The sequence below is a fragment of the Neolamprologus brichardi genome, chromosome 10 (genome assembly GCF_056152115.1).
Source record: "Neolamprologus brichardi isolate AB-2024 chromosome 10, ASM5615211v1, whole genome shotgun sequence".
Taxonomy (NCBI): domain Eukaryota; kingdom Metazoa; phylum Chordata; class Actinopteri; order Cichliformes; family Cichlidae; genus Neolamprologus; species Neolamprologus brichardi.
Window position 1 is genome coordinate 30,796,011 of NC_142113.1, and position 12,605 is coordinate 30,808,615.

Here is a 12,605-nt window from a genome sequence, read left to right on the forward strand (position 1 = left end):
CTTACTTAGTTCTATACAGGCAAGTCCTTCTATATACACTTGGCATGTCTAGTAATACAAATGTGTAACCATTTCTTGCTGCATGCAAAATGTGAAAAAAGGCAATTCGGAAATTATCTGACTTTGAGAAATGATTAGGAAGTCAGGGTTAAGTTAAGAGTCAGAAATATGTGTGTGGTGGAAAGAAAATTTTCAGTTTACCGTGGAGTAACCCCAAACTCACACTCAGTGCTCAGTTTAGTGAGGCTTACTGTTACACAGTAAAAAGAATGAACAATGGAAATTTTGCAGTGGAGGAGACCACAGTGGAGTTCTGTCAGAGAAGAGAAGAAGTTTAGTGTTTGTTGCCAAGGATGTGTTGAGGAAGAATAAGCGAATTGAGCTCTGGGTCATTTGTTGGTTTTCCTTGTAAAAATGGCAGAGTGGAGAGGGTGGCTGGTCAGGAATTTTCCAGGAGTTTCGGTGGAGGGTTGACAGGCAGGTGAGTAGATATTGATATTAATCCTTTCCTTGAAGGAGCGGACCAGCATGGATTAGCAGCTGAGTTATTGACACGAGTGGGCTTCTTCAGCCAACTGAACAGGTTACTGAGGAGGAGAGAAGACAGCACAATATACTAAAACTTATAGCTGCGTGAGAAGCCTGATTACCTCAACAACAATCCGGAGAAGAATGAAGCTTGAACTGCTCCTTGACCTGACTGGTAAAGAGGGAAATACAAACAGGTGTGGGTTAAAGAGCAGGTAACCATCAGAGCCCACCAGGGCAGACCACCACAGCAGGACCTGCCGAGTATAATGACGGTGTAGTGTGGGGGTAAGCAGTGATGTGTTTAGGTAGGTGATGATGACTCTTTTTTTTGGCACATTCTAATGGAGTGCCAAGATGTAACAGGATGTAATGGTACTCCAACTGTGATATTCACCTCTGTTTCACATCCACCACTAACTGCTTCATGAAGTTCTACATTGGGCACGTACAAACACACACATGCATGCATACATGCATGAACACACACACATACTCTCGCTGCATAGGTTATCAGAGAGGTATGTATGTGTTGCATGGCTTCAGTAAACCTTTGCAGATAGAGTCTCCCTCAATTCCAACAATCTGCATCATTCTGAGTCTGCAATCTGGTGTCAACTGCACATTGTTATAATATGGAAATATAATATGCATTTAAAGCAGAATTCAATCAATTACTGGCTTTTCAGCCCAGATTTTTCTGAGTGATTTTATTCTTCTGTTGCTGAATAAGCACTACTGAGAGTTGCAAGTTTACACAAAGACAATTCATTATTCTATTTCATGCTCGGTGGGTCAGTGTGGAGAATACCAATTCTGAAACAATATAAGGAGGATTTTGCACATGCATGAGCTTCTTGTTTCAGCTTGCGTTTGAGCTACCAAACAGGAAAGTGCAGATACAGTCATTTACTTTTACAAATTGTTTTGCACTGTAGAAATGAATTTTTGCAGCTCTGCATAGCTCAATACAAAGGAGAAATAATTACCTCAAATGTAAGAGGATAAAGTTAGCAGTTGAAGAGATTGAAATCTGCTTAAATTCCTAATCTCTTTGGGATTAAGATATAAATATAAATACAAGGACTAATTGCATGGAGTCTGTTGATTTAGGCATAGATACAACAGAGACAAAGCCAGCTGCCACATAATTATATGTGTATGTGTGTGTTCATGGAATACAGGGAGACTAATTACTGCACAGACATGGACACATGTTTGATTTCTACCCACACAACAGGAGTGTGTGTCCCATATAGGAGCACTAGGTTTTGACCAGCAGACTATGACCTTACCCAGATGATCTGATATCGTCGTGTTGGTGTTGTTCCCAGATCATCGTGAAAATGTTGTTCCAGGTTCAACATTGCGAGTGACCAATCACATTGTTGTGACGTTATTCTTTTGCGCACCAACCCATTCGTGCATTTATGAAATTCCAATGTTGCAAGGACAATATCAATTCTGCTTACCGTTTATTAAAGGGTTAGGGTCAGGGTTCATTGATTGGCGGACAGAGGCGGTTTCTCGCAGCTTAAGTACAGTTTTTTGTTTTACGCCGGTTTTTCCCGAAGTCGCAAAAGTATGACATCACAACATTCTGATTGGTCACTTGCAATGTTGATCCTGGAGCAACATTTAGTATGATGATCTGGGAACAACACCAACATGAGGATATCAGATCGTGCGACCTTACCCAATGCACATAGACGGATAGACACAGATGCATGCGCATATCATAATATTAAAAAACAATAAGAATAATGAAATAAACAATGCAATATATAAAATTTATTAAAACACCGATGGAAGTTCATATCACAGCAGCCCCAAATTAACACTGCGGTCATTACCGAAATCATTTCTTATGTTTCTGTGATGCTTAATTAATCAAGATTAAAAGGCTAAAAAGCAAAACTCTATATTACTACAATATGATTGCTCTTGTTATCCATGAATTTTAAATTTTACAGTTTTACAATAAAGCTGATGAATGTGAATGCATCATTATTTTTTTGATTAACATTGCATATTGCAGTTACTTATATTTCTAAATAGAAAGAAAAATAGTTTTAGTGGTTTTTTCCTGTGCCGACTCACATTTGAGTATCAAACTTGTGTGTTCAGTTTGCTATTTTTCTAATAAATAACATTATAATTTTTAGTGTTAAACAACTTTTTGAAAATTTTCTCTGTTTTGATGAAAGTTGGTTTGATTAATTTGTTTTGCACTTTATAATTGCATTGAATCAAATCACCAGGTCTGCAACCAAAAAACTGCACAGGATGTTTTTGACTGTTTCTTATAGATTTTTACTCATTGAAACCGAGAAAAATATTTCAGCTCGTCAGGTTTTCTTGCAAAGCTCATGTTTTTAGTGTAGCTAAGCTACTATTTCCCTTTTTAAACTGAAATCTGGTATCCTAAACTTCTACGATCGAAACTCAAGAGAAATACATATAGAAAATGCGAGGAAATGAGAAGGGTCAGTAGGACGGGGAGGGCACAGTGGGTTTGCATGTGTGAGGAGCTCAAATGATCATGTACCAACAGGTTTATTTTGTTCATAGCAAAAGGTAAGGAATCTCAGAAAAAATATGCATAGTTAATTGTAATAAAATATCGATTTTTTCATTGCCGTTGGGCTTTTTTTAAAATGTAAACTGCTCATGTTTTGCAAAAAAAAAAAAAAAAAAAAACTGTATGTGACGGAGGGAAAAGCACCCTAAAAAACATCAAATTTACCAAAAATATCCCATGTAACTGAAAAAAAAATGTTTTTGCAGAACTGTGTTATTAATATAAGCTGTGTTATGAACATTAGAAATATAAACAGTTATTATATTTCTATCTAAAAGAGACTAAGGGCCTTTGAAAGTACTATTGACCAGATCAGTGTTTGCTACACATACAGTTTGCTTGGGTGGGCCAAGTGTGCTCTGTCACATTTAGGCTACGTTCACACTGCAGGTCTTAATGCTCAATTCGCGCGCTCTGTTTAGACCCAGAGCAAAGAGTATTGTTTGACTGATGGCCGTTAATATAAAGACTTTGGACTTCACGTTTCCCAATTTTTGTTATTTTGTTATTTACACAATAATGTAAATAACCTAATAATTATCCTTATTGCTGTTTTAGAGGAGCGGTGCTTCAAAGGATAGTTGCAGATTTCTGTCAAAATCTGCAGATTATACAGTACAAATAAAATGTTCACGTTCGCGTCTGTCTTGTGTCGGTGACGTAAAAGACGGATTTAATGCGACATGACCGTTCAAACAGCAGTCGCTTTCTAAAACATCGGATATGTATCGGATTCAGCACCACATACGAAAGTGACCCAGGTCGGATTTGAAAATATCGGATTTGTGCCGTTCACACTGTCATACCATGATCGGATATGGGTCACATAGGGTCAAAAAAATCGGATTTGATGCGCTTTCGCCTGCAGTGTGAACGTAGCCTTAGAGTACTGCCTCATCACCGGTGAAGACATGGCCAAAGGTACAAGCTGTGATGAAAAATACTGACAATTGCATGAAAAATAATGACCAGATTTAGTTCAAGATCATCTTCTCGTCCTTCTGGATCAGTTTAGATCACCTCATGGAGTTCTCAGAGAGCCAGGTGCTAAGACTGTGGGGGGTAGGCAAAGACTCTGTTGGTGTGGCCATAAAAAAACACTGTTTGTGCGTCTGTAGTCCAGGAAAGCATCAGTGGAGTTTATCAGACAGACTCAGCAGAGAGGCAAGGTCAGCTGCTAATGTTCTTGATAAATTACACAAGTCTGACAGTTTTGATTCTATTTTGGTGATTAAAATAATTTTGTTTTTCATCTGAACTGTTTTCATTTGTCAATGACATCTGCAGGGAAGCTGAAGAAATCAACAGAATCAAGATGACGCAAGCAGAGGTAAAATATTCATTTATACACTATTCATAAAGTCCTCCACGGTAAGCCCTGAATATTACAGCCGGGGACTGTTTAAATGTATGAACAGTTTAAATAAGAATAATTAAAATAATTGATCTCCTGGCTGCTTACAGTGGCACTGAGAAAGGCAAAGTGCAAGCCGGCAGGAAAAGAGGACATACTCATTGCTGATAAATAGGGCTTCATCAGTTTTCCTCAACCCCCACCCCCAGCATGGGAAACATGGATTGGTGTCTCAGATATAATAACATCCATGGTCCAGTGAAGACCGAGGCGCCACGCTGGCACAAAATCATTTCACTCCAGGCCTATTATTCAAGGAACAGCAGAACTCCAGCAGGGAATCGGAGGAGCTACATTATGCAATGAGTCACACAACCTATTTTGTCTCTATCGGCCAAATGCTCATTAGCAGACAACGTCTCATAAGTGCCAGGGAGCGATCTTAAATCAAGCAATAATTTCAGATGGAAATAAAACACCGCTGAGAGAGACACAGTCAGAATGGGAAACAGGGGCAGTTTACAGGAAATACTTAATAAACTTGATTATATTTAAATAGTTTACTCACTCAAGAGCCAATGCAAATGAGTCCCAGCAGGTCTGTGTTTCTATCCTTCAGTTTCCATTTCAGTTCTGAAACAATAAAAATAATGAGGCAGCCCTCAGAGGTCGCTTAGATCAACATTTGAAAACTTCAGGGGTGAAATTTGATTTCTTCTAGCAATACTTTTAAAATATGGTTGAAAACCTTCACTGAAACTGGTACAATGTCGATGCTTGAACTCATAACTGGACTTTCCTGAAAGATTACAAATCATTGCTTCACTCAAGCTAAGTTATAAACAAACTTTACCACATGAACACATTTGGAAAGGTCTCAGATATTAAATATTTATTTACCTGTGAAAATACCTGCTGGTGCTGTAGATGCTGGCAGCTTCTCCACAAACATATTGTGGTTTTCTACAGTATGTTTGTCGATAATAACATGAATGTCTTGATACATTTAAACTGAAAAGCTATGCAACGATGACATGAGTGACACAGAAACCTTCTGCACACATCTGTGATACGGTAAAGTGATCTTTGTTGTCCTCTTCTGATGGATGTCTCTGTGTATGATTCTTCATTGTTGGTGCAAAATGGTTGCTATTGATTCATTATTATTATTAATATCATTATTATTATTCATTTATTAATTTATTTATTTTAACAACGACGGGGCTGAAACCAGTTTTATTGCAAATGTTTTATGGATATATTCTAATGTTCAACGCTCATTGTTTGAATTATGTATTGCTGCTCACAAACATATGTTGATTTAGTAATTTCCTATTGTTTAATCTGCATTCATATTACATCATTTAGCACTTACAGACTAGCACTTTTAGCAAACTTTGCAAGAACTCATTTGGTGTAAAAAGACTGAATGCAGTCTCTCTCAGTCTTGCAAAGTTAGACCCACATTTAAATGACAAACTCAAGCCCCTCATACGTGTTTGCCTGTAACCCCGAGTATTACAACACGTTCTCACTCCCAAAGCGTAACATTGTACGCTAGGTGACAAATCGTCAACATATTACGTTTTTGGCTACCCACCACGTTCCTAAATGACGACCTCGGAAAAATGAGGAAATATGAGAACCGTATGGACTCAATTTACACATGTTCGCTCTTTTTCTTCAAATCGCTTAGAAACACGCTATTTAACATCATTAAAGTCCTGGTTAAGATCAGGAAAAAGGTTATGGTTAGGGCTAGGGATAAGGTTAGGTTTAGGGCTGGAACGTCTATTACCGCGGGAGCGTCATTGCACTGGATTTTGCCCATAACCCGCCGCGTACCATAAGAACGCCGAAGGTCTCCTTTCGCGTTCCTCAGGAACGCCGCGGGACGTGACAAAACGTCGGCATGTTACGCCTCGGGAGTGAGAACGGGCTGAGTATTAATTGTGTTTGCTTTCTTACAGCTCAGGTATAGTATTAGTAGGATAAGTGAGGCTGGTGGTGACCTGTCCAGGGTATACCCCGCCTCTCAGCCTTTGATAGCTGCTCCACCTGTGACCTTGGTAAGGCTAAGTGGAAGAGAATAGATGGATATTTAAGTAATGTCCAAGTTATTATCATGTCTTGACAGTGTAAATGATAACAGGTAATAAACTGTTGGTAATAATATAGAAATATACACATGTCTAAAGGTGAAACCCAATCAGTAATCAGTGCAGTAATATTGGTAGTAATCAAATAGTTAGCTAGCAATATCTCTGCATTAGAATATTCATACTATTCATACTTGTAGGAGTAACATCATATTAATAAGGTAATGCAATAATAATACCATCTTACAAGAATTAATCTAACCTTATATCCCCAACATGCTTCTTTGTGTAAAGGTAACAATGACAACAGTATGTTTACGGTTGTAGTTATTACCCGGAAATGTTCAGTAATTTCCGTGTAACAACCATGAATCAGGACAGATGGCTTGTTTCTATCTAGCTCCATTTTATTAACTTACTAATATTTTTTAATGTATTTATTATGGAGGTTACATTGAGTGAAATCTCTATAATCTATGTAGACAGATAAAACTCGATTTTAAAGAAAGATCTATGTAAACTTTGCAGATTGGACTTTATTCAGGCATTGACTACATATTAGACAACAAATTTATATTTTTTGTGGGCAAACAAGTTGTGGAAATAACAGCACAGTAATAAGTGTATGATGACATATGACGTGTTGCTGCCAGCTCAAAGAGCAGCTTACTATCACATCTGACAGATAAGCAGTCCTGTCAACCCGTGTCTCCATGTGCTCACTGCTGGTGGGTTAAAAAATGAAATGTGAAAAGCCTGTAAGTACTTTAAAAAATAACATTAACTTCTCTTTCTAGCTACTTTCCAGACTCTCTTGAACATATGGACAAAAAATGGAAAAGCTTTCTTTAATTATCCATTACGATCATCCAGTGTAATCCAGTTTGAATGCATTTATATATTGCCATTCACAGCAACAGGGTTTTCAGCGAACCTCGCATTACAAGTTCATAGCATGAACAGAATTATTCCCCTGTTAGCCATGCAATTAAGCAAGATGGGTCAAGGAATAACAGAAATATGCGTGTTGTATTTAAACATTCAGAAGTGTCCTGTGCAAGTAAAGAACAGTTACAATACAGCACTCATCACTAGGGATGGGTACCGGTATCGGTTCTGACATAAACGGTAGTAACCAGACCGAAAAGTAACGCACATTTCGGTGCTTTTTTTCCCCTGAGATGTCGTACACTTTAGATTCTAGCCAATCATTTTACGTTTCCGAGGATAGTAGGCGGGCCCAGGTACGTACGTTCTTTTAGAGCTACAGATTAAAATGCCCAAGGCGAAGCGGTCAAAAGTCTGGCTGTACTTCACAGCAAAAGATGCAAACTCAGCAGCTGCAACAAGTGCTTTAAGCTGATACTGTGATACTGTCAAAGGAGGTAACACCTCGAATCTGATGAAACACCTGGCGACGCATAGCGTTTTTTTTTAAAACCCGAGAAATGCGCCGTATTTGATAGCTTGCTGCGAGACCTCACACGAGCACATCTACTGCGGGTGTGGTGCCTGTTATCGGACCCGGAGTTAGCAACATGCCCCAAAAACCCGAAGAGGAGAGTCCTGGCCCCTAGCCCTGCCAGTGTAGCAGAAATGATGAGGATGATGGCAGCAGCAGCCGTTCTTCTCTGCGTGAGTAGCTTAATGTTGTTCGTGTGTAATTTACGTTGAGTAGGCTAACCACGTTATTACATTAATGCATGTAAGGTGAACTAGCAAACATCATCATAGCTACATGCGGCTGTCTTCTTGTTTGATGGCAGATACTCCCTTCACCCTGACCAAAAAGGCTAAAATGACCAAAGAAAAAGTGGAAAACAGTTAAACATGAGAGGTTTTTGGAAAAGGTTTGTGTTTTTTTCCATTGTTTAAGCACTGCTTCCAGCCAAGAGTGATACCATATATGCCCCATAGCTGCAGAAAAGGCTAACATTGTTATCTTTTTACAAAAAAACAGCTGAACATGAGAGGTTTTTGGACAAAGTTTGTGTTCTCTATTCTTTAAGCACCGGCACCGTTTCAAAAGTACCCGTTTGGTACTGGTATCGGATAAAACCTAAACGATACCCATCCCTACTCATCACCCTGAAGTTTGATTTTCACATTTTTTTTTAGTGTCTCCACAGTTTCATTAGACATAATGGATAAAAAGAACATGTATTGCAGTATATGTAAAGTAATGCATGGCTGTATTCAGTGTTAGCATTTTTAAGATTCCTACGTTCACCGACATGCAGTCATGCATCAGATGTTTATCTCGTGAAGATCTCAGTCAGCGGAACATTTATAAGAAAGATTTCTTCATAATGCATGTGATTGTAATTAAATGGCTGTCTCCTCCCCCCATCACTAAAGGTTGCCTGCTGCGCCTGTCTCATCCACTGATCTGGGGCAGCATATTCTTGACAGGCATGCAGAGCTGCACCTGTACACACCCAGTCCACTAGTAAGTCTGTTTTTTTTTCTTTTTTGGGAATATAGAAAAACCTGGCACTTGCAGTGGAAGTCTTCAAGTTTTGGCATTTTCTCTCTTGGGAATTAACTATTGCAAAGCAAACAGCAGCAGAATGATGTGCAGGCACTTGGCTTGTGTATGTCTGCATGCAGCAACATTACAAAAAGCCGTTTTACTTACCTTTTAGAGAGAACCAAAATACGGAGTGTCATCACAAGTCAGTTGTCAACAAAATTAACTAGAATGTAACTACCAGTAGGAAGAAAGACTTAGATGTACATTAAAAGAGCAGAATCATAATTGCTGTGATTCACAAAGCTACGCTCTTTTGCTTGTTCCCCCCTGTTTGTCTGCCTGTCTGTCTATCAGTTTCTCCTCCAGAGTCTTGTTATTTCAGTCTTTGGTCAGTGGAGGATGTCAAAGACCCAGTGTGATTCACAATAGATCATGTATTAACCCTGACTTCAAAACAAAATAACAAGCAACACTATCAGGACAGGGGAGTCTGAAAGCCTGCCATGCTCACTGTATGAACAAAGAGAAAATCCAATAGCGGTGGTTACGTCTTCTAATGAGCCTGAGGGGCTTGACAACAACATAGAAGTTCATGAATTAGGAGCAATTGATTTTGCTGCTAATACTGATAACGTAAGACACAAAGTTTTAACTAACAGTGCTGGGTGTTGCTGTTACTAAAATGTATTACTTTGTAAGAAAGTTACTCATTATATTGCCAAACTTTGTGCCTAAACGTTGCATCAGTCCACCAACAAATGAAGCATGCTGAGACTAATCCAGGATAGCAACAGACTAAGATAGTAGCTAAAACCCTCTGGACCTAAATATATTCTGAAGCTGTCAAACCTCCAACCTTCAAGGCCGAACTTCCAAGCTTTGACTTCTTTCAAAAGGTATTAAAGCAGAGGAAATGTGGTCTGTTTGCACAGAAATCCCTGTCACTGATGTGGCAAAGTAAGGTGCAAATAAAGTAATAAATATTGCAAATACTTTCTACATGCAGTATATCTGTATCCAGAAGAGTCACACTGTTGGCCTAATCAATACATATTTTTAAGGCACATATGTATTGATTTTATTTTCTCAGACCCAGAAGCTATGTGCAATCGAAATAGAGTATACAGCATACATTTTAAGTTTCGCACCAAGTGAGGTCTGAGGTGGTGCTTGGTTAAAAGCTGGGTCATTTTGTTGCTTACTTTAGATGTTTTCATTCTTATGGGAGAGCCTTGAATCAAAGTGCCTGCTTGGCCACCAACTAATAGGGATTCGGATAAAGAGGATATGCCTATGTATGTGTGGGAGTTTGTGACAAATGTGTGAGTGGGCATGAAGTTAGAAAAGGCGACAACAGGAAGCAGACAGGGTGAAATTGGTGCTAGGCGCAAAGCTGGTCAGCCTCTTGATGGGTCATTAAAGTGACATGGAAGTAAGTGCAGAGAATCACTGGAATAAATCATTGCTTTCAGACTTTAAATGCTACACATTTCCTATTTTCCTCTCTTCTCTTTTGAGTTTCTATGTTTTTTTTTGTTTTTGTTTTGTTGTTGTTGGTTTTTATCTCTTCAACACATTTAACACATGTCAACCTCTGAATGGAAAATTATATATAAAATACATTTTTCTAATATTGCATGGCGCCCAAATGGATTTTGGTGTTGCTGTCTTGACCGGATGTTCACTGTGGTTCAAGGAATTGACTGCAGGAGCATTGCAACTTATTGGTTTTTTGCCTGTGTTTTTTAAAATTTGCAACAGGACCATGTATGTGATCACCTGGGTGTAGGTAAGGTAAATGGCCTGTATTTGTATAGCGCTTTACTAGTCCCTAAGGACCCTAAAGCGCTTTACACACTCAGTCATCCACCCATTCACACACTGGTGATGGCAGCAACATTGTAGCCACAGCCACCCTGGGGCGCACTGACAGAGGCGAGGCTGCCGGACACTGGCGCCACCGGGCCCTCTGACCACCACCAATAGGCAATAGGTGAAGTGTTTTGCCCAAGGACACAACGACCGAGACTGTCCAAGCCGGGGCTCGAACCGGCAACCTTCCGATTACAAGGCGAACTCCCAACTCTTGAGCCACGATCGAAATTAGAGAAATTAGAAAAGGTTGTAATCTTATTTTTGTCTTTGTCACTAGCAGTTCTTTATTTGGTCTTTGCAAAACAGTCCTGGTTTCAGATCTGAATATAGATCAACTCAGAAAATCAATAACTCTAAAGACTTTCCCCACGCAAATCTGTCCATAACTTTGAGTAATCCTGCTATCTAACAAATAGAGAAAGCAAATCAAATCACATTATGTACTTGATGGAGGGAGGTGAGTAAAGAGATGTGACAAAGAAGAAGAAGTCCAGTAGGCAACAGGTGAAGTGTTTTGCCCAAGGACACAACGGCCAAGACTGTCGGAGCCGGGGCTGGAACCGGCAACCTTCCGATTACAAGGCGAACTCCCAACTCTTGAGCCACGATCGCCCCATGGTAAAGATACCAGTTAAATACTGAAAATATTTAAGTCTGAATATGAGTTCAGAGTTCAACATTAGTTGGGAGAATAAATATGTGCTTAGAATTGACTGGCAAGCACTATTTGTCAAACCACCGGACCAAAATACCAAAATATTCCCATGAGTTGGTGCCATTCAAACCAATGAACTACTTAAAAAAAAATCTATCCTTTCACTAATTGGAAACAGTATCATAAAAGCTTTTCTGACAGCATCAAATCCAGGTCATAAACTGTCTCTTTTTGATTACCAGTTATGCTTATCATCTTGTTTTTAGCCTTATCTGTCTTGATTAACATATTCCTGCACGCTCACAAACACACGTTCAGCACAGTGTCATTTGATAACTCAAGCATGGATACTTAGAATGTTGCAAAATGGATGCACACACACACACACACACCACTCACTGCACAGCATCACAGTGATGCTCCTCTTAAATCAGCTCATTTGAATGCAAAGCCAGAGTTTTCTTTCCAATTACACACTTGCACTGGAGCAAAGTAAAGCTGGGAAGGGTTTTAGAAATTACAGTTATTAGATTATGATGAGCAAAGTTCAGTTGAAAGGCTTAAGTCTCTGCAGTTCATAGAGAAGGGAAGTTCTCCACACAGTACTTGCGATGCACTTCAAGCAGAACACTGTATAATCCCAGCGTGTGTATTCATATATGATTGAAAAGGAAATAGAATTTCTAATTTTTTCTTTTTACTGTAAGTAAACTTAACATCTTGTACGTAGATATACGTACAGTATTCAATTAATTTCAGTTCAGCTTTTGTTTGTGTAGTGCTAATTCACAGTAACAGTGACCTCAAGGTGCTTTATATTGTAATGTAAGGACCAACCAACATTACCCCAACGATCAGACGACCCCCTATGACTAAGCACTTGGCAAAAGTAGGAAAGAAAAACTTAATTTTAACAGGAAAAAAACCTCCAGCAGAACCAGGAACAAGGCAGAACAGTCATCCATTGTGACTAGGCCTCTGAGATATTTGGGATTGAAACTCACTGCTTTTGAAAGAAAAACTTCTTACCATAAACTTCT